Source organism: Eucyclogobius newberryi, unplaced genomic scaffold, assembly GCF_026437365.1.
Source record: "Eucyclogobius newberryi isolate DKJ021-1_F unplaced genomic scaffold, fEucNew1.0.hap1 SCAF_16, whole genome shotgun sequence".
In the NCBI taxonomy this organism is placed as follows: Eukaryota; Metazoa; Chordata; class Actinopteri; order Gobiiformes; family Gobiidae; genus Eucyclogobius; species Eucyclogobius newberryi.
The window spans coordinates 24,793,404-24,812,409 of record NW_027315790.1 but is presented as its reverse complement, the minus strand read 5'-3'; the positions used below and the strand labels follow the sequence as shown (position 1 = coordinate 24,812,409).

At 47.7% G+C, this 19,006-nt stretch overlaps 1 pseudogene; it reads right to left on the bottom strand.

Annotated features, from left to right (window-relative positions):
- Positions 1-11,814: 11,814 nt before the first annotated feature.
- Positions 11,815-19,006, bottom strand: LOC140362049 (acetyl-CoA carboxylase pseudogene; annotated as a pseudogene).

Here is a 19,006-nt window from a genome sequence, read left to right as displayed (position 1 = left end):
AGTACGTCACAAAGGCGCTGGTACAGCTGGCAGCCCGGTGTAAACGCTCCACTCTTTTCTCACACTTTTTTCACACTTATTGTGCTTTATCTTCTATATTTTGTAAATATTTTTTTCAATTTTACTTAACGATAGGGACACGCGCTGGAATAGTTTTTAATTCAACTGTTTTTGACTTTTTTCGGCTGGAATATTGACACGTCGTGTCGTCGTGATGTGAGCTAGCTCCGAGCTAGCTCCCGCCCCCCCCCGTACGGTGTGCCACGGTACACGTTTATATAAAAGAGGAACTTCATGAACGATCGGGACACGCACTGGAATCGCTTTAATTCAACTTGTTTTGACTTGTTCGGCTGGATTGAGTGTTTTCGTCGTGTCGTCGCGATGTGCCTTAGCTCCGAGCCCCCCCGGCCCCCCCGCGCCCCCCGGCCGGCGCCGGTGCATTTTTACACAAAGGAAGAACTCATGAAACTGCGGAGAACCGTCGTCTTACCCGGAGATCGTCACGTTATCCCGGCGGACATCCTAAGGAAAACGCAGAGAAGCAGAAGGGCTGGACGTAAACTCCGAGAGAAGAGAGGGGGAAATAGAAAGCCGGTTCCCGCCGTAGTCATGGGTAACGTGAGGTCCCTTCAAAATAAAATGACGGAAATAGCGAGCCTCATGCGGTCCCAGAGGATTTATAGGGACAGCAGCGTCTTGATTTTCACATAGACCTGGTTAACAGCAGAAATGCCAGACTCTATTGTAGGTTTGGACAATTTTCATCTGCTGCGGGCGGACAGAACGAGAGAATGCGGGAAGAAAAGAGGTGAAGGTCTGGCTGTGTATGTGAACACGAGCTGGTGCAAATCTGAACACTGCACAGTGAAGGAGCAGCTATATAACAAGGATATTGAACTATTGGCTATTGGCACGAGGCCATATTATCTCCCCCGGGAGTTTTCACATGTGATTTTGATCGCAGTCTATGTGGCCCCGTCTGTCAATGCTGATTATGCTTGTGAAGCACTGCTCTCCTGCACTTGTAGGCTGCATACACAGCACCCACAGGCTCTCTTCCTCGTCTCTGGTGACTTTAACCACGCTTCTCCCTCTTCTGTTCTACCAACATACACCCAGTATGTTACCTGCCCCACCAGAAACAATAGAACATTGGACTTGTTTTTTGCCAACACCAAAGAGGCTTATTCTTCTTCCCCCCTCCCTCCCCTGGGCAGCTCGGACCACAACCTTGTACATCTGAGGCCTGTGTATGAACCCATCGTGCGTAGGCAGCCTGTGGTGTCCCGTGAGATGAGGATGTGGTCTGCTGAGAGCGAGGAGGCTCTGAGGGACTGCTTCAGCACCACTGTTTGGACTGAGCTTTATGGCCCACATGGGGAGGACATCAACACCATCACAGAGTGCATCACAGACTACATCAACTTCTGTTTTGAGAACATTGTTCCCTCCCGGACGGTGCGGTGTTTTCCAAACAACAAGCCATGGATTAACTGTGAACTGAAGGCTCTGCTGAAGGAGAAGAAGAGAGCCTTCAGGTCAGGGAACAAGGAGGAGCTGAGGACTGTGCAGAAAGAGCTGAGGAGGAAGATCAGGCAGGCTGAAGCCAGCTACAAGAGGAGGATGGAGGAGCAGCTGCAGCAGAAGAACATTCAGGGAGTGTGGAAAAGCCTGAAAACCATCTCGGGCTTCAAAATCCCCCCTGCCCAGACAGAGGGGAACTACAGTGGGTGAATGATTTAAATGCTCACTTCTTGAGATTTGATCAGTCACCCGCCCCTCCCCCTCCCACAGCTGCATGCTCCCTCTTCCACAGCTGGACAATGCCCTGCATCCGTTCCTCTTCATTTCTCCGCCCCGGACCATCAGCTCCCCACTTCGCCTGGACTCACCCATCCCCCCAGCACACAGTCCCTCTGCCAACCACTGACTGTCACAGCAGCACAGGTGATGAGTGAGCTGAAGAGGATTAAAGTGAGGAAGGCAGCAGGACCTGACGGCATCAGCCCCAGGCTCCTTAAGTCTTGCGCAGATGAACTGTGTGGAGTTATGGAGCATGTCTTCAACATGAGCCTGAAGCTGAGGGTGGTAACACAGGTCTGGAAGACCTCCTGTCTGGTACCTGTACCCAAGACACCGCGCGCCAAAGACCTCAACAGCTTCAGGCCGGTGGCTCTCACGTCCCATCTGATGAAGACACTGGAGCGGCTGGTCCTGGACCACCTCCACTCCACCGTGAGCTCAGCCATGGAGTTTGCATATCGGCCTGGCATCGGAGTGGAGGACGCCGTCATCTCCCTGCTGCACCGCTCTCTCTCTCACCTGGAAAAGCCCGGCAGCTCTGTGAGGATCCTGTTCTTCGATCTTTCCAGCGCCTTCAACACCATCCAGCCGCTGCTCCTGAGGGACAAGCTGGAGACTGCTTTTGTGTAGTATGACCTGGCAGAGTGGATCCTGGACTACCTCACGGACCGACCCAAGTTTGTGAGAGCACGGGACTGTGTGTCTGACACTCGGACCTGCAGTGTGGGGGCGCCCCAGGGCACTGTCCTTGCGCCATTTCTCTTCACCCTTTACACTGCAGACCTCAGACATGACACGGACAGCTGTGTCCTGCAGAAGTTCTCTGATGACTCTGCCATCATCGGATTCATCACGGACGACGATGATGCGGAGTACAGGGGACTGGCGCAGGACTTTGTGGACTGGTGTCAGCGGAACCACCTCCTCATCAACGCGGGGAAGACCAAGGAGATGGTGGTGGATTTCCGCAGACGCCACTCTGCTGCCCCCTTACCAGTGAACATCCAGGGACGGGACATTGAGAGAGTGGACTCATACAAGTACCTGGGTGTTCATCTGAACCACAAACTGGACTGGACTCATAACACAGACGCACTGTACAGGAAGAGCCAGAGTTGGCTCTACCTCCTGAGGAGACTCAGGTCTTTTGGAGTGACAGGGCCACTCCTGAAGACCTTCTATGACTCTGTGGTGGCATCAGCCCTCCTGTACGGTGTGGCCTGCTGGAGCAGCAGCATCACAGAGAGGGAGAGGAAGAAGCTGGACAAAGTCATCAAGAAGTCCAGCTCCGTCCTGGGCTGCGCTCTGGACTCGGTGCAGGAGGTGGGGGACAGGAGGGTCCTGGCTAAATTCACATCTATGCTGGACCATGAGTCTCACCCCCTGCAGGACACTCTGTCCGCTCTGGAGAGCAGCTTCAGTGAGAGACTGATCCACCCTCGCTGTGTGAAGGAGAGGTTTCGCAGGTCTTTCCTTCCTGCTGCTGTCAGACTTTATAACAAACACTGTTAGTCCTGAACACTCGCAATACTGACCTAACCTAATACTGATGTGCAATTCCGTCACATGTGCAATTACTGTCGTGATTCATGTGCAATTACTGTGAAATTCATGTGCAATCCATGTGCCGTCGTGACACATATTCATGTGCAATTACTGTCGTGATCACATGCAATGGTATTTATGTATGTATTTATTTATTTTATCTTTATTATTTTCCCTTCCATCCCTTGTTGGGTAATGGGAGGTTTTGTCTATGGGAGTTTTTGTTCATAGGAGATCTTCTACTGAGAGTGTTTTTCAAACTTCCTATAAGTGATCTGTTCTTTTCTTCTGTGTCTACCTCTGTATCTACCTGCGTTGCATCAATGAAATTTCCCCATGTGGGACAATAAAGCCATTCAAAACGTCTCCCCGTCTGACTTTATTCTTTAGGCTTTATTCTTTAAAGAATTTATTCTTTAGGCTTTATTCTTTGGGCTTTAATATTTAGGCTTTATTCTTGTTGTTGTTGTTGTTGTTGTTGTTGTTTTATGGCGGTTGGCATCCAATTGTTGCATTACCGCCAGACTTTATTCCTCAGACTTTTCGTAGTCCTCAGACTGTCGTAGTCCGTAAAAGAACTCCTTCCATTGCTTTGGTGTTACAAAGCCCATGAGGTCATGATATGTCTTTGTGACTAGAATAGTTGTTGTTGTTTCAGAGACCGACCGGCTTTATTCCAGGGAGACTCTTCTTCATCTTCCTCTCCTTCTTTGACGTTCGGTGCTTCCACCGTACAGCTTTATTCTTTAGGCTTCATTCTATAGGCTTTAATATTTCCACTGATGTCGCTGCTTGGTAGCCGTGCGTCTACGGGACTGGACGAGGACAGGAGACCACCCCCAACCCCATCTCGTCACTCTGATCACTCTGACTCCCCAAAAGCAGACCCCCATCACTCCGACTCCCATTTAGCGCCTTTAGCCTGTTTTCTATATCTGCCCAATCAAGCTCCTTTGTTCCAAGGAATCTCCCTGCAGCTTTAGCAATGATCCTGATCCTTTCAGTTCTGCTTTGAGTCTGAGCAGCACAGTTTACAACATCCACCATAAAGAGTACAAAATCCTCTCTATCCACAACCAGGGTATTCTCATTAATTCTGGAACCTGCACACTTGGGACCTCCACTCTTGAAACCTTCACACTTCTTGGGAGCCACGCTGGCCTTTCTCATTTCGCCCTGGCTGGGAGCAACGCTGGCTCCTCTCTCTGTATTTACTCTAAACTCGTTACTTGAAACTTTCTTGACTGCATCTGCATAGGATATACCTTGAGAGACCTTTATTTTCTGCACCTCAGCAGCTCTTTTGCTAAACCTGCATCCCCCATAGGCAGAGCTATGTTCTTCCCCACAGTTACAGCACTTCAGTTTTGCTCCCACGTCACACTTCCCATACTCGTGATCTCCTGCACATTTACCACATCTTTGCCTCCCTCTACAGACCGCTGCAATATGCCCAAAGCGCTGGCACTTAAAGCAACGCAGGGGCGGTGGAACATATGGCCTAACGTCATGGCACATGAACCCAATGAACACCTTACTAGGCAGGCACCTCCCTTCAAGTGTTACCATTACCGACAAGCTGTCACATCTTACCCCAGACCGGGTCACCTTCAACCGCCTAGCGTCCACCACCGTAGCTCCAGTCAAATTCTCCTTAACTTCATCCACAGACGTCGCCGTAGGGACACCTACGATAATTCCTCTGACCGTGTTTCTTTCAGCATCAGACACAAGAATGTCCTTTCCAGCCAGACGTTTAGTTCCAATCGCCTTCCGTTGCTGAGCCGCGTCCTTGCACACGACCAGCAGCGAGCCATCTCTAAGGACACTCGCACTCTTGATCACTCCCACAGCTACAGTTAGGCTCTTTGACAATGCCACTGAATTCCACTCCTTAAAGGATGCACTATCCTGTGCAAGCTTTATGATCACCTTACAGTCTCTGCTCTCACCCCGGATATCAATAGCTTCAGCCTCATCCTGCTGCTCATTCCCAGAACCCTCGGGCGAGCTAAGGGACTTTTTACGTTTCCGGGCACGTGCAGGCAGAAAAGGCTGCTCCTCCACGCCGTCCAGAATGTCTTCCATCCCCGATCCACTCTCCTCCGCCATCTCCCGTCTCTCCAGACCGGGTGTTTAGCAAGGTCTCCTCACAGTTTGACGTTCGGTGCTTCCACCGTACAGCTTTATTCTTCAGGCTTCATTCTATAGGCTTTAATATGTCCACTGATGTCGCCGCTTGGTAGCCGTGCGTCTACGAGACTGGGCGAGGACAGGAGACCACCCCCACCCCCATCTCGTCACTCTGATCACTCTGACTCCCCACAAGCAGACCCCCATCACTCCGACTCCCATTTAGCGCCTTTAGCCTGTTTTCTATATCTGCCCAATCAAGCTCCTTTGTTCCAAGGAATCTCCCTGCAGCTTTAGCAATGATCCTGATCCTTTCAGTTCTGCTTTGAGTCTGAGCAGCACAGTTTACAACATCCACCATAAAGAGTACAAAATCCTCTCTATCCACAACCAGGGTATTCTCATTAATTCTGGAACCTGCACACTTGGGACCTCCACTCTTGAAACCTTCACACTTCTTGGGAGCCACGCTGGCCTTTCTCATTTCGCCCTGGCTGGGAGCAGCGCTGGCTCCTCTCTCTGTATTTTCTCTAAACTCGTTACTTGAAACTTTCTTGACTGCATCTGCATAGGATATACCTTGAGAGACCTTTATTTTCTGCACCTCAGCAGCTCTTTTGCTAAACCTGCATCCCCCGTAGGCAGAGCTATGTTCTTCCCCACAGTTACAGCACTTCAGTTTTGCACCCACGTCACACTTCCCATACTCATGATCTCCTGCACATTTACCACACCTTTGCCTCCCTCTACAGACCGCTGCAATATGCCCAAAGCGCTGGCACTTAAAGCAACGCAGGGGCGGCGGAACATATGGCCTGACGCTATAGCACATGTACCCAATGAACACCTTACTAGGCAGGCACCTCCCTTCAAGTGTTACCATTACCGACAAGCTGTCACATCTTACCCCAAACCGGGTCACCTTCAAACGCCTAGCGTCCACCACCGTAACTCCCGTCAGATTCTCCTTAACTTCATCCACAGACGTCGCCGTAGGGACACCTACGATAACTCCTCTGACCGTGTTTCTTTCAGCATTAGACACAAGAATGTCCTTTCCACCCAGACGTTTAGTTCCAATCGCCTTCCGTTGCTGAGCCGCGTCCTTGCACACGACCAGCAGCGAGCCATCTCTAAGGACACTCGCACTCTTGATCACTCCCACAGCTACAGTTAGGCTCTTTGACAATGCCACTGAATTCCACTCCTTAAAGGATGCACTATCCTGTGCAAGCTTTATGATCACCTTACAGTCTCTGCTCTCACCCCGGACATCAATAGCTTCAGCCTCATCCTGCTGCTCATTCCCAGAACCCTCGGACGAGCTAAGGGACTTTTTACGTTTCCGGGCACGTGCAGGCAGAAAGGCTGCTCCTCCACGCCGTCCAGAACGTCTTCCATCCCCGATCCACTCTCCTCCGCCATCTCCCGCCTCTCCAGACCGGGTGTTGAGCAAGGTCTCCTCACAGTTTTGCCTTTTGTTTCCAAGTTTCGTAGTCCTCAGACTTTGTCGTAGTCCTCAGACTCCCGCGCGACCATGTTTTGGTAGTGATAGAGGATGTAGAGATAGAGGATGTAGTGATAGAGGATGTAGTGATAGAGGAGGAGACTCCAACTTCTCCTGAATCGGTGGAACAAGATTCACCATCTTGTGACCTTGTGGACTCGGAGAACCTTTCAAACACAGAGAAAAAAATCACTCAGCTCTTGACATATACACCTTCATTAGAGGAAGAGTTCTTCTTTGAGAGTCTGGATGACAATAACTTTATGGGCGACTTCAGTCTCAAAAAGAAGAACGTGCCAGATTTCCAGCCGACAAACAATCAGGCCACTTACGCAGCTACAAGGTAATTAAGAACAATAGCCCAAAAATACTATTTGACGAAGGCTGCACAATACATTACAAAGTTAATATTGTGATGAGTCGGTGTTCAGCCCTGATATACAGTAAGTCCCCTTCATATAATTCTAACAGTGTGTCTTGTATTGTAGGAGGACGCCGGAGGACACGGAGGACCAACCATACATTAAACAACCTCCCAATGCCTTCATGTTGTTCAGGGCAGAGCAGAGGCAGAATGTGGTGGATAAGATAAGATAAGATATTCCTTTATTGTCCCACATGGGGAAATTTCATTGGTGCAACGCAGGTAGATACAGAGGTAGATACAGAAGAACAGAACAGATCACTTATAGGAAGTCTGAAAAACACTTTCAGTAGAAGATCTCCTATAAATAAATAAAAACTCCCATAGACAAATGAATAAATAAATACATAAATACCATTGCATGTGATCACGACAGTAATTGCACATGAATATGTGTCACGACAGCACATAGATTGCACATGAATTTCATAGTAATTGCACATGAATTGCACATGAATTCCAACAGCAATTGCACATATGACAGAATTGCACATGGTTAGGTCAGTATTGCGAGTGTTCAGTACTAACAGTTTTTGTTATAAAGTCTGACAGCAGCAGGAAGGAAAGACCTACGGAACCTTTCCTTCACACATCGAGGGTGGATCAGTCTCTCACTGAAGCTGCTCTCCAGAGCGGAGAGAGTGTCCTGCAGGGGGTGACACTCATGGTCCAGCATAGATGTGAATCTAGCCAGGACCCTCCTGTCCCCCACCTCCTGCACCGAGTCCAGAGCACAGCCCTGGACGGAGCTGGACTTCTTGATGACTCTGTCCAGCTTCCTCCTCTCCCTCTCTGTGATGCTGCTGCTCCAGCAGGCCACACCATACAGGAGGGCTGATGCCACCACAGAGTCGTAGAAGGTCTTCAGGAGTGGCCCTGTCACTCCAAAAGACCTGAGTCTCCTCAGGAGGTAGAGCCGACTCTGGCTCTTCCTGTACAGTGCGTCTGTGTTATGAGTCCAGTCCAGTTTGTGGTTCAGATGAACACCCAGGTACTTGTATGAGTCCACTCTCTCAATGTCCCGTCCCTGGATGTTCACTGGTGAGGGGGCAGTGGGGTGGCGTCTGCGGAAATCCACCACCATCTCCTTGGTCTTCCCCGCGTTGATGAGGAGGTGGTTCAGCTGACACCAGTCCACAAAGTCCTGCGCCAGTCCTCTGTACTCCGCGTCATCGTCGTCCGTGATGAGTCCGATGATGGCAGAGTCGTCAGAGAACTTCTGCAGGACACAGCTGTCCGTGTCATGTCTGAAGTCTGCAGTGTAAAGGGTGAAGAGTGCCCTGGGGCGCCCCCACACTGCAGGTCCGAGTGTCAGACACACAGTTCCGGGCTCTCACAAACTGGGGTCGGTCTGTGAGGTAGTCCAGGATCCACTCTGCCAGGTCATACTCCACACCAGCCGTCTCCAGCTTGTCCCTCAGGAGCAGCGGCTGGATGGTGTTGAAGGCGCTGGAAAGATCGAAGAACAGAATCCTCACAGAGCTGCCAGGCTTTTCCAGGTGAGAGAGAGAGCGGTGCAGCTGGGAGATGACGGCGTCCTCCACTCCGATGCCAGACCGATATGCAAACTGCAGCGGGTCCATGGCTGAGCTCACGGTGGAGCGGAGGTGGTCCAGGACTAGCCGCTCCAGTGTCTTCATCAGGTGGGACGTGAGAGCCACTGGCCTGAAGCTGTTGAGGTCTTTGGGGCGCGGTGTCTTAGGCACAGGTACCAGACAGGAGGTCTTCCAGACCTGTGGTACCACCCTCAGCTTCAGGCTCATGTTGAAGACATGCTCCATAACTCCACACAGTTCATCTGCGCAGGACTTAAGGAGCCTGGGGCTGATGCCATCAGGTCCTGCTGCCTTCCTCACTTTAATCCTCTTCAGCTCACTCCTCACCTGTGCTGCTGTGACAGTCAGTGGTTGGCAGGGGGACCGTGTGCTGGGGGGATGGGTGAGTCCAGGCGAAGTGGGGAGCTGATGGTCCGGGGCAGATAAGCGAAGAGGAACAGATGCAGGGCATTGTCCAGCTGTGGAAGAGGGAGCATGCAGCTGTGCAGGGGGAGGGGCGGGTGACCGATCAAACCTCAAGAAGTGAGCATTTAAATCATTCACCCACTGTAGATCCCCCTCTGTCTGGGCAGGGGGGATTTTGAAGCCCGAGATGGTTTTCAGGCTCCTCCACACTCCCTGAATGTTCTTTTGCTGCAGCTGCTCCTCCATCCTCCTCTTGTAGCCGGCCTCAGCCTGCCTGATCTTCCTCCTCAGCTCCCTCTGCACAATCCTCAGCTCCTCCTTGTTCCCTGACCTGAAGGCTCTCTTCTTCTCCTTCAGCAGAGCCTTCAGTTCACGGTTAATCCATGGCTTGTTGTTTGGAAAACACTGCACCGTCCGGGAGGGAACAATGTTCTCAAAACAGAAGTTGATGTAGTCCGTGATGCACTCTGTGATGGTGTTGATGTCCTCCCCATGTGGGTCATAAAGCTCAGTCCAGACAGTGGTGCTGAAGCAGTCCCTCAGAGCCTCCTCGCTCTCAGCAGACCACATCCTCACCTCACGGGACACCACAGGCTGCCTGCGCACGATGGGTTCATACACAGGCCTCAGATGTACAAGGTTGTGGTCCGAGCTGCCCAGGGGAGGGAGTGGGGAAGAAGAATAAGCCTCCTTGGTGTTGGCAAAAAACAAGTCCAATGTTCTATTCTCTCTGGTGGGGCAGGTAACATACTGGGTTGGTAGAACAGAAGAGGGAGAAGCGTGGTTAAAGTCACCAGAGATGAGGAAGAGAGCCTGTGGGTGCTGTGTATGCAGCCTACAAGTGCAGGAGAGCAGTGCTTCACAAGCATAATCAGCATTGACAGACGGGGCCACATAGACTGCGATCAAAATCACATGTGAAAACTCCCGGGGGAGATAATATGGCCTCATGCCAATAGCCAATAGTTCAATATCCTTGTTACATAGCTGCTCCCTCACTGTGCAGTGTTCGGGTTTGGACCAGCTTGTGTTCACATACACCGCCAGACCTTCACCTCTTTTCTTCAAGCATTCTCTCGTTCTGTCCGCCCGCAGCAGATGAAAATTGTCCAAACCTACAATAGAGTCTGGCATTTCTGCTGTTAACCAGGTCTCTGTGAAAAATCAGCTCCACATGAGCTCCACATCACAGACTCTGCTAAAGTCAACACGGTGCTTGGCCTTGAAACAAAAGATTGTAAAAGAGATATGTGCCACCTCTTTCCACGGATCAACTTTGTAAACTACCGGGACTCCTGAACATCAATAAATATACAACAAATGTGGGTCTATTTATTATTAAAGAGAAATCACCACATTAACTGAAACTATCTGGAAGAGAGATGAGGAATTTGGGTGACATTTGGGGGTCATGTGTCAGACTCCACAAGGCCCTGAACAACTAGGCTCTGTTTTACCACATGTATCACGGCCAGAACAACTAGAAGCCTTTCCAGGAACTTCCCATAGAGACCATCATCATCAATAGCATCCCCGTGCAGGCCACCTTTGCCTATCAAGGTTCTTCCCACTGAGACTTTTAACGACACCGGTCTCTGCCTTCTAGGACCTTTCCAACCAGGCTCCTCCCTCCAATCTCTCTCAACATGGCTCGCCTTTTTATTGTGATGTGATATTGTGATGTTTTGTGAAATCCCTAGTGACAATGTTCATGTTCAGTAAAGGAGTCCCATGAGCATGGCCACAGCTGATCCATCTCTGTCCTTTTCAAAAAGTTCCAATTTAAAAAAAGAAATAAAATTAACACAACTTTAACCAAGGTTAAAGGAGATCATTTTAATAAAACTGAAGCCAGATTAAAACAGGGAACATTTTCATTTGTCCTAGGAAGGTACAAGTTTGTCCAAAAACTGTCCTTCAAATTGTTTTGAAGAGAGCCTTTTAAAGAGGACATATTGTCAGTATTGAACTACAGTATAAGTAGATCATACATTTTGTTCATTATAAACCACAATATTGATCTAAAACTACTTAAGGCAAACCACTACAGGCAAAAAGATGTTATTGTTCAGTTTGGTGACAGCCCCGAAACCTGACAGCTCTAGAGATCTGAGAGAGAGGAGTTGGCCAAAGTCCCTGCTGCAGTGTGTGCAAACCTCATGTTTCTCATGTGTTTCAATACTTCTTTGCAGCAATAAGAACAGATAAATTATTTAAAAATCGTAAAATATTTTGTCTAGATTTTTTTTTTTTTTGAAGATTCTCTCACAGTGGAAATGCACATTTCAGACCCCTCCATAATTTCTAAGTGAGAGAACTTACAAAATCGCAGGGTGTTCAAATACTTACTTTCCTCACGGTATGTAATTAACAAAGGTGTAAAAACCTCTATCTACCTTCTCTGTCAGAGATTGAGAGGGCAGTTAGAAATAATTTATATCCTAATCATTTCTGCTGGAGGTGTTGGATCATCTCTGAATCAGGTCTCCCTGTTACATCTTATTCTAGACATTTACCGGTACAATCAGTAGTGTGTCACTGTTTTATTACAATCTCACTTGAACACTTAACTGGTGCTGGGGTTATCCATTGTTGCCACCAGGTGGCATAGTTTTACCCTCTGAGCTGGAGTCATATTTTGGCTCATGTGGATAACACATTCCATTGCAATGTCTGGGTTGGCCTCCATCAAGATGCGAATATGTTTGAGAGTGTGTTCTCTCTTCAGATACTTGATATTTTTGCGCATGGACGTTTGAGTGTCATCTTTTGTGGACAACTGCATTTCAAGCCACTCCACAACAGCTTGGTTATCATCCCAGAGATAAGTCTTGTCAGTTCCCTCTGTCTCCACAAACCAGCGGCGCAGCATAGAGTTTATGTGCCCATCACTGAGGTCTTTGTTGGCCTGCAGAATCTCACATTTTACCACCTGCTCCAACAAAAGCCGGCGCAGACGCCAGTAGAAGAAGGATCGCACATTCTTCCAGTCCAAAATATCAGCGATGGCCCCCTTCTCCAGCATCCTGCCAGGGGTGTCATGAAGGTCAACAAACTGCACTGCCACTTGGTGGTAGATGGGCATCAAGAACTCCTCTCTAGCTTTAAGTTTTGATTCCAGTTCTCTGCATTCTTTCTCCGACAACTCTGGCGATAGCTTTCGAGCAATGCTGGCATAGGCAGGATCCAGTCTTCTCATTGTTTTCAATAGGTCTTTCCTTCTGTATTTAATCTCCACCGTGCCCTCTGCCTCAAGCACCCCACCCCTGCTCTCTCGGTCTGCATACATCTCCATACACAGTGGGTTGATAGTTGGGTCAATGACTACCCATGATCCTCCTCGCAGCTCAGCATGAGGGGGGATATAAACTAAAACTGGCTGGTGGAACTTACGCAATGAGTCTACAATGTAGGCTCCGAACTTAAGAACTTGTTCATACATATCCTTCATGCCCCCAGAAAAGCCTCTCCAGTTGGCAAATATCATGAGGGGAAGTCGTTCACGGTTGAAGTCATTAATAGCTTGAGCAGTTTTGAATGCAGAGTCAGGAAACCAAACCTGCCCAGCTTGCTGCAAAACTTTAGACTCTGAATCCAAATTGGCTGGATCGGCCGGGATGGTGAATTCAACAGTGCGAGTTTCCACAGCAATGACACCAAGAGGTATTCCTCCTAATCGTGCTCTACCCACAACAACAGTTTGTGCCCATGAACTCAGGATTTCCATAAAAGAACCATGGTCAAAGAATCCTCTCTGCCAATCACCTTTGGCTGTGGTTCTTCCAGCCAACATCCATCGTGGATCATAGGGTGCTTTTGTGGGAGTGAATTCAATCTCTCTGTCCACAGGGTCCGTAATAGATAAAACAGGCACAGGAGAGTGTTTGTTCTTTGGCATGTAAGAGAGCCACTGGAGAATAGTGGTGACCCCTTCAAAGTCATCTGCCACTGTGGTGTGTGTGACTCCATTGTTGTGCATGACCTGTATTCCTCCCAGTTGGTTATTGGAAGTATAGACCTCTTTGCCGAGGACCTTATTCAAAGCACTTGCTCCAGTCAGAATTATATGTGAGTTTTCCACCTGAATCACTCTCTGTCCTAAGCGAACCAAATAGGCTCCAATGCCAATTGCTCGACATGTCACCATGCTGATGGTAACGATGTCCTCATAGGCTTGAGATGACTCTCCTGCAATAGTGCCAGAACCTCGAAGGTTCTCTACCCCAAGCCCATCATCTGTTCCAATTATATCTGTGATAATATACCTGGACTCTCCATCTTCCTCCACATGGTGACAGTGGACTGAACTAGTAGAGCTGATGCGTGCATAGTCCTGAGGTGTCAGATAAAGATACTTAAACCCTTTGTATGGATCAGTGGGGTCTATCCAGGCCACATGAAACATGTGTTTAATCTCCTCTGCGAGCCCAATTCGAGCCCCACTGTTGGCTGATATGTAAATGCGCGGAATACCTTCAGCTCGAGCAAATTCAGATGCTTTGAGGAACAGCTCATCTTCTTGGGGACCAAACGACCCAATCATGTGAGTGATGTCATTACAGATCACAACAATTTCACGACCTTCAGGGTACTCCAGAGTTTTCATTCTCATCTTAAATGCAACCATTCCTACTTTATTATCTCCAGGCAGGTGGTTCATCTGGACTAATCTCCCTTGTGAATCCACCACCAGCTCAGTACACATAAGAACATCTTTTGGAGCTTTGTCTCTTGATCCCCATAAGTTGAACAGTGCCTGTCTGAACATCTCAGGAAAGTCATAGACATATGTAGTACCCAGAGTTTGGGCTTGAAATCTCTTAGCCTGTAGCTTGTCTTTGGTCTCATAGGGGGTGTTGATTAGCATGCCATGCAGAGGGCCTGGCTTCTCACCATATGATTGACACATAATCTGCCCAGTGTTTGAATCAATTACTTCTTTGTACAAGCTTATGTCTAAATAGTAGCCAGTTTTATTGGTCAAAAACAATCGTATGGGGATAGCATTGTCGTTGCTTGTTTGGCAAATGTTGAACTTAAGCTCAGCCTGAAGGATGCGCAACTTCCACAGGCGGCTTCCATAGCGCAATGCCATGGAGCGGACAGACTCTTCAATTTTAGAAGGGTCCATAATGACAGTGGGGACAAAATTCAAAAATATGTGGTTACAGTCAGTGCGGACAGTAGTTTTACTGAAAGCAACTTCAAGTTCATCCATAGTCTCCAGCAGAAGACGCTCTGCTTCATTTTGGAGATACTCAAAAGATGCTTCCTTTGTTATTAGATCAGAGTGACGTATAATTGCACGAATGAAAAATCTGTAGTCAGTAAGCTCCGCCCACTCCTGAGCACAGGCTGCTCCGAGATACAGGTGCATTTTGTGGTTCTCACAGGGAACAGCTTTCAGATCAAAGTTTTTCATGCGGTTGAGCTCCAACTGAAAGGCTAAAGCTGGCTCCAGATTTCTATAAATGCAATCCTCAAGAAAATCATCTCTTGCCCTGAATGTGAAGAACTTAGGAAACTCTCTCTTTTTGGCTACCGAAAATGTGATTCTCCTAATGCCATGATCAAAAAGTAATGACTTCTTTGTTTGAGTGAAGTTAGAAAAAGCAGCAACCAAAGCATCATCATCTTCAGTGTCTGCAGTTTTCAAACACACATTAATGATGTGGATTGGATTCTGCCTTGATTTTTTTAAGTGTTCTTCATACAAATTAGAGCATGACTCTAAGAAGGCTGGATTTGCATCTAAGAAAGAATCTGCAAAGTTCAGGAGGATTTCATCAAAGTTTCTTTTGAAATCGTCAAAACACTGCAGAGCCACCATGGCCCCCATGCGTTGACAGGGCGGAGACAGTGCTCCTTCCAATACAAATTCACTGCTTTGTTGCCTTAACTGGCCTGAACTCTTCACTGGGATAGGAACTCTGTTGGGATGTGATGATGGCAACATAAATTGGAATTCCACAGCACAAGTACCATCCTGAAGCTGGTGATGTCGAACGCTGTTTAGCTCATAGGCAATGTAGCCTCTGCGGACATAAACCTCCAGCGCAGCCATGCACACAACCTGATTGGTGTGATAAAAGAAATTGGGCAAAACATCAAAGATTGATGTCTCTGAGAGGATGAGATTCTTTAAATCCTCAGGACAAAAGTGTCCATACATATCAATAGCAGACAGAAAGATGGACTCCACCTGGTTGTGTCTGAGTTCATATGATGGCAGATGTGAGGCAATCAACACCTGCCTGGCCCTTAGAGCAACCTTTGAGTTCTCCATTTTATTAAGCTCTGTGAGCTCATTTAGAATGGCCTTTTGCTCGTCAGCAAGAGTTGGGTCTCTTCCACATAGTTGGTCAATAAGCATTGTGACCAAAATATTCTTCTTTGAGACTTGTGCATGCGAAAAGATGTAATTGAGGACTGGTGACATGTCAGGCTTGTATTGCTCCCTCAGATTGATGACACACTTATCATAGTGGGCTTGCTGAAACTGCATCTCTATTTCCAAGTACCGCTTTAACAAGTCAAGAATGACTGCTTTCATATAACCCCGGATTCCACTTTGGTACCTCTGCACTAACTGCACAATACTCTGTGTGTTCATGAAGAAGACTTCTCTGTCTGTTTTCCTCTGAAGAGTGGCTGCATAGCTGTCTAGAATATTTGCAATATTTTGGCTTGGAAACTGGCAAAGAACAGATGTAATGTTGCTGGCATAGTGGACGATGACTTTACGGATATTCATCTCCACACTAGGAGGAATGCATCTTGCCACACTCGTCATGATCTCCTGCAGCTCCAGTAACGGCAATGATGGGTCTTGTAAGTTTTTCATAAGGGTCACCACCCAATGCTTGAGCTTGTTGCTGAAGTATGGTTCTTCAAGGCAATAGCCATCCATAACTTTGATCAAGTTTTCCAGCACAGCGTGGAACACCTGGTGAAGCTTTTCCCCCACAATTGGCAGTGGTTGTTGAGGTGGAAGTACAGAGGTGTTGAGCTCAACCCTGAGTATACTGCTGGGATCATCCAAGTCTATGTGGGCAACAACACATCCAGTTTCAAGGACAGCCCCTGCTCTCTTTACAAAATGAATACAACCAGACTGTTGCACAGTCAATGTCATAACCATTTTCATCACCTCAATTTCTGCATATGTCTCCCCAGCAACTATATGGCCTCCGTCCTCAACAACATACTGCAGCAGTTTACCAGCAGAGGGTGACTTTAGCACAGTGGGGTCCTTCTCCTTTTCAAACACACAGGTCTTGTTGCCCACAATTATGCGATAGCTGTCCACGTCTTCCTTCATGTAAGTGGTATGACTGCTGCCATCATAAGAAAGTAGAAGACCACCATCACTCAATCTATGTACATCAATCTCTATGTCAGAGCCATTCATGATGATGACATATGTGTTTGGGGACTGCCGAGCCACCGTCAGACAGTATTTGACTCCTACATAAATTAAGTCAACATTGACAGAGTTGAGTAAACTTGCTGCTGGTAGCACTTGGCCTCTTTCAAGAGAGTGCAAAAAGTCAGACATACTCTTCCTGAAATTAGCATCAGCGACATGCAAAGCTCCACATATAATTCCCAATATGGTGCCGGGTCTCTCAGCCTGCACTTTCTCAGTGATGAGACGATCAAGCCAGGTAGTGTCGATGTCATTGTTTCTGAAGCTTTCAGTCTCCAATAACTTGATCAGGTACTCAACAGTGGTCCGAAAGTCCCCTCTGATCGACAATTCTTTCATAGCCACCACCATGTTTGAAACGGCTTCCTCACGGTTTTCACCCCAAGAGAAACAGTGGCCAAACTGTGAATCTGCAAATTCATGTAATCCACCTGCTGCACCAACACTGAAGTAACCCCAGACATTTTTACTGCTCCGGAAGTTTAATTCTTCTACTGTGCCAGAACTGGGCTTAAAACCCTCATCAGGATTTTCACTGGTGATTCGTGCTGCAATGACATGGCCTCTTGGGCTTGGTACACAGTCTGGATTTTCAAATTCAATGACAGACTCTCCCCATGGATCTTTTCTATAAAGCAACCGTATATCCTTTATTCTATGAAGTGGAATGCCCATTGCAATTTGAAGCTGCGCTGCCGGCAAGTTGACATCTCCAATCATCTCTGTACATGGATGTTCAACCTGTAGACGTGGGTTCAGCTCCAAAAAATTGAAACTTCCATCTTCAGTGTAAAGGTACTCCACGGTCCCAGCACTGACATAGCCCACCATTTTGGCAAGCCTCACAGCATAATTTTCCATTTTCTCTAATGTAGATGGAGGAGCAATAGTTGCAGGAGCTTCCTCTATGATCTTCTGGTGCCTTCTTTGGATGGAGCAGTCTCGTCCGAACAGAGATATTGCATTTCCATATTCATCAGCCAGTATCTGAACCTCCAGATGTCTCGCATACTGGGCCAATTGCATTAAGAAAATAGGTGATCCAGGAACTTCTGTCTGAACCTGTCTGAATGAACTTGGGAAATCATCAGCACATTCTACTATACGAATACCTTTTCCACCTCCACCCTCAGAAGCTTTAATTACAACTGGATAACCAATCCTTTCAGCTCCTGCAAGTCCATCGTCTACATCATGAATACAGCCAAGTTTGTAGGTTGTTGAGGGAATGCTGATAGAATTGGGTTTTTTAACATTCTTATCCCAGTCTATTCTAAGGCCTGATCCACCCCAAGGCAGAGTGGGAATGTCGGCATTCTGTGCCACAATTAACGAAGCTACTTTATCTCCAAGGGCCCACATGGCCTTACTGGATGGCCCTAAGAATGAAATCCCTGCTTTGTTCAAAAGTTCAGGAAGTTTGGGATTTTCAGAAGCATGACCCCAACCAGCCCAAACGCCCTGCACTGGAATTCTTTTTGCGATGTCTACAATGAGCTCTACATTTGCATAGTTGTTATTATTGGGACCACCTGGGACGGGCACATAATTGTCAGCCATCTTGATGTATTCTGCATTGGCTTTCAGGTCTTCAGGGGTTACCATGACCACAAAACGAATTATCCTCTCATTACGAAACATTTCATAGGACCAACGACGTATTGATCGCATACATTTTACTGCTGCGATACCATTGTTAGCAATCAGCACTTGTTCTATAACACGGCTACCACCAAACCGGATGACAAACTCTGCTGGAGAGGCCACTGTAAAATCTCTTGGTGGATCCATTTTTTTGTGTTCATGCCCTTTTTTCACCAAATGAGGACCAGACATGCTGGCTGATTGCGGAATTTCAGCATTTTGAGGGGACAGGGTGGATGGTAGAGGTTTACAGTTTGGTGGTTTGGTGGTGAGCGGTTCTTCATCTGATGAGAAGTCCTCTGAGGCTCCATAGTTGAATTTGAGGGTCTTTAGTCTAGAGCTGAGATTTGGCACCTTGTCTTTTGAAGATTGAGGTAAAGAGTTTGGCCAAGAAGGTTCTTTAAATGAAGAGTTTGAATGCACATGGTTCACTGTTTTGCTGTCCTGAGAGGTGGGTTGGGAACCGTCCAACTGTCTGCAGCCCACTGTTGAAGAACAACAGCCCTGTGGAGATTCTTCTTCTTTATCAGCCATCGTAGTAAGAGCTTGTGTCTAAA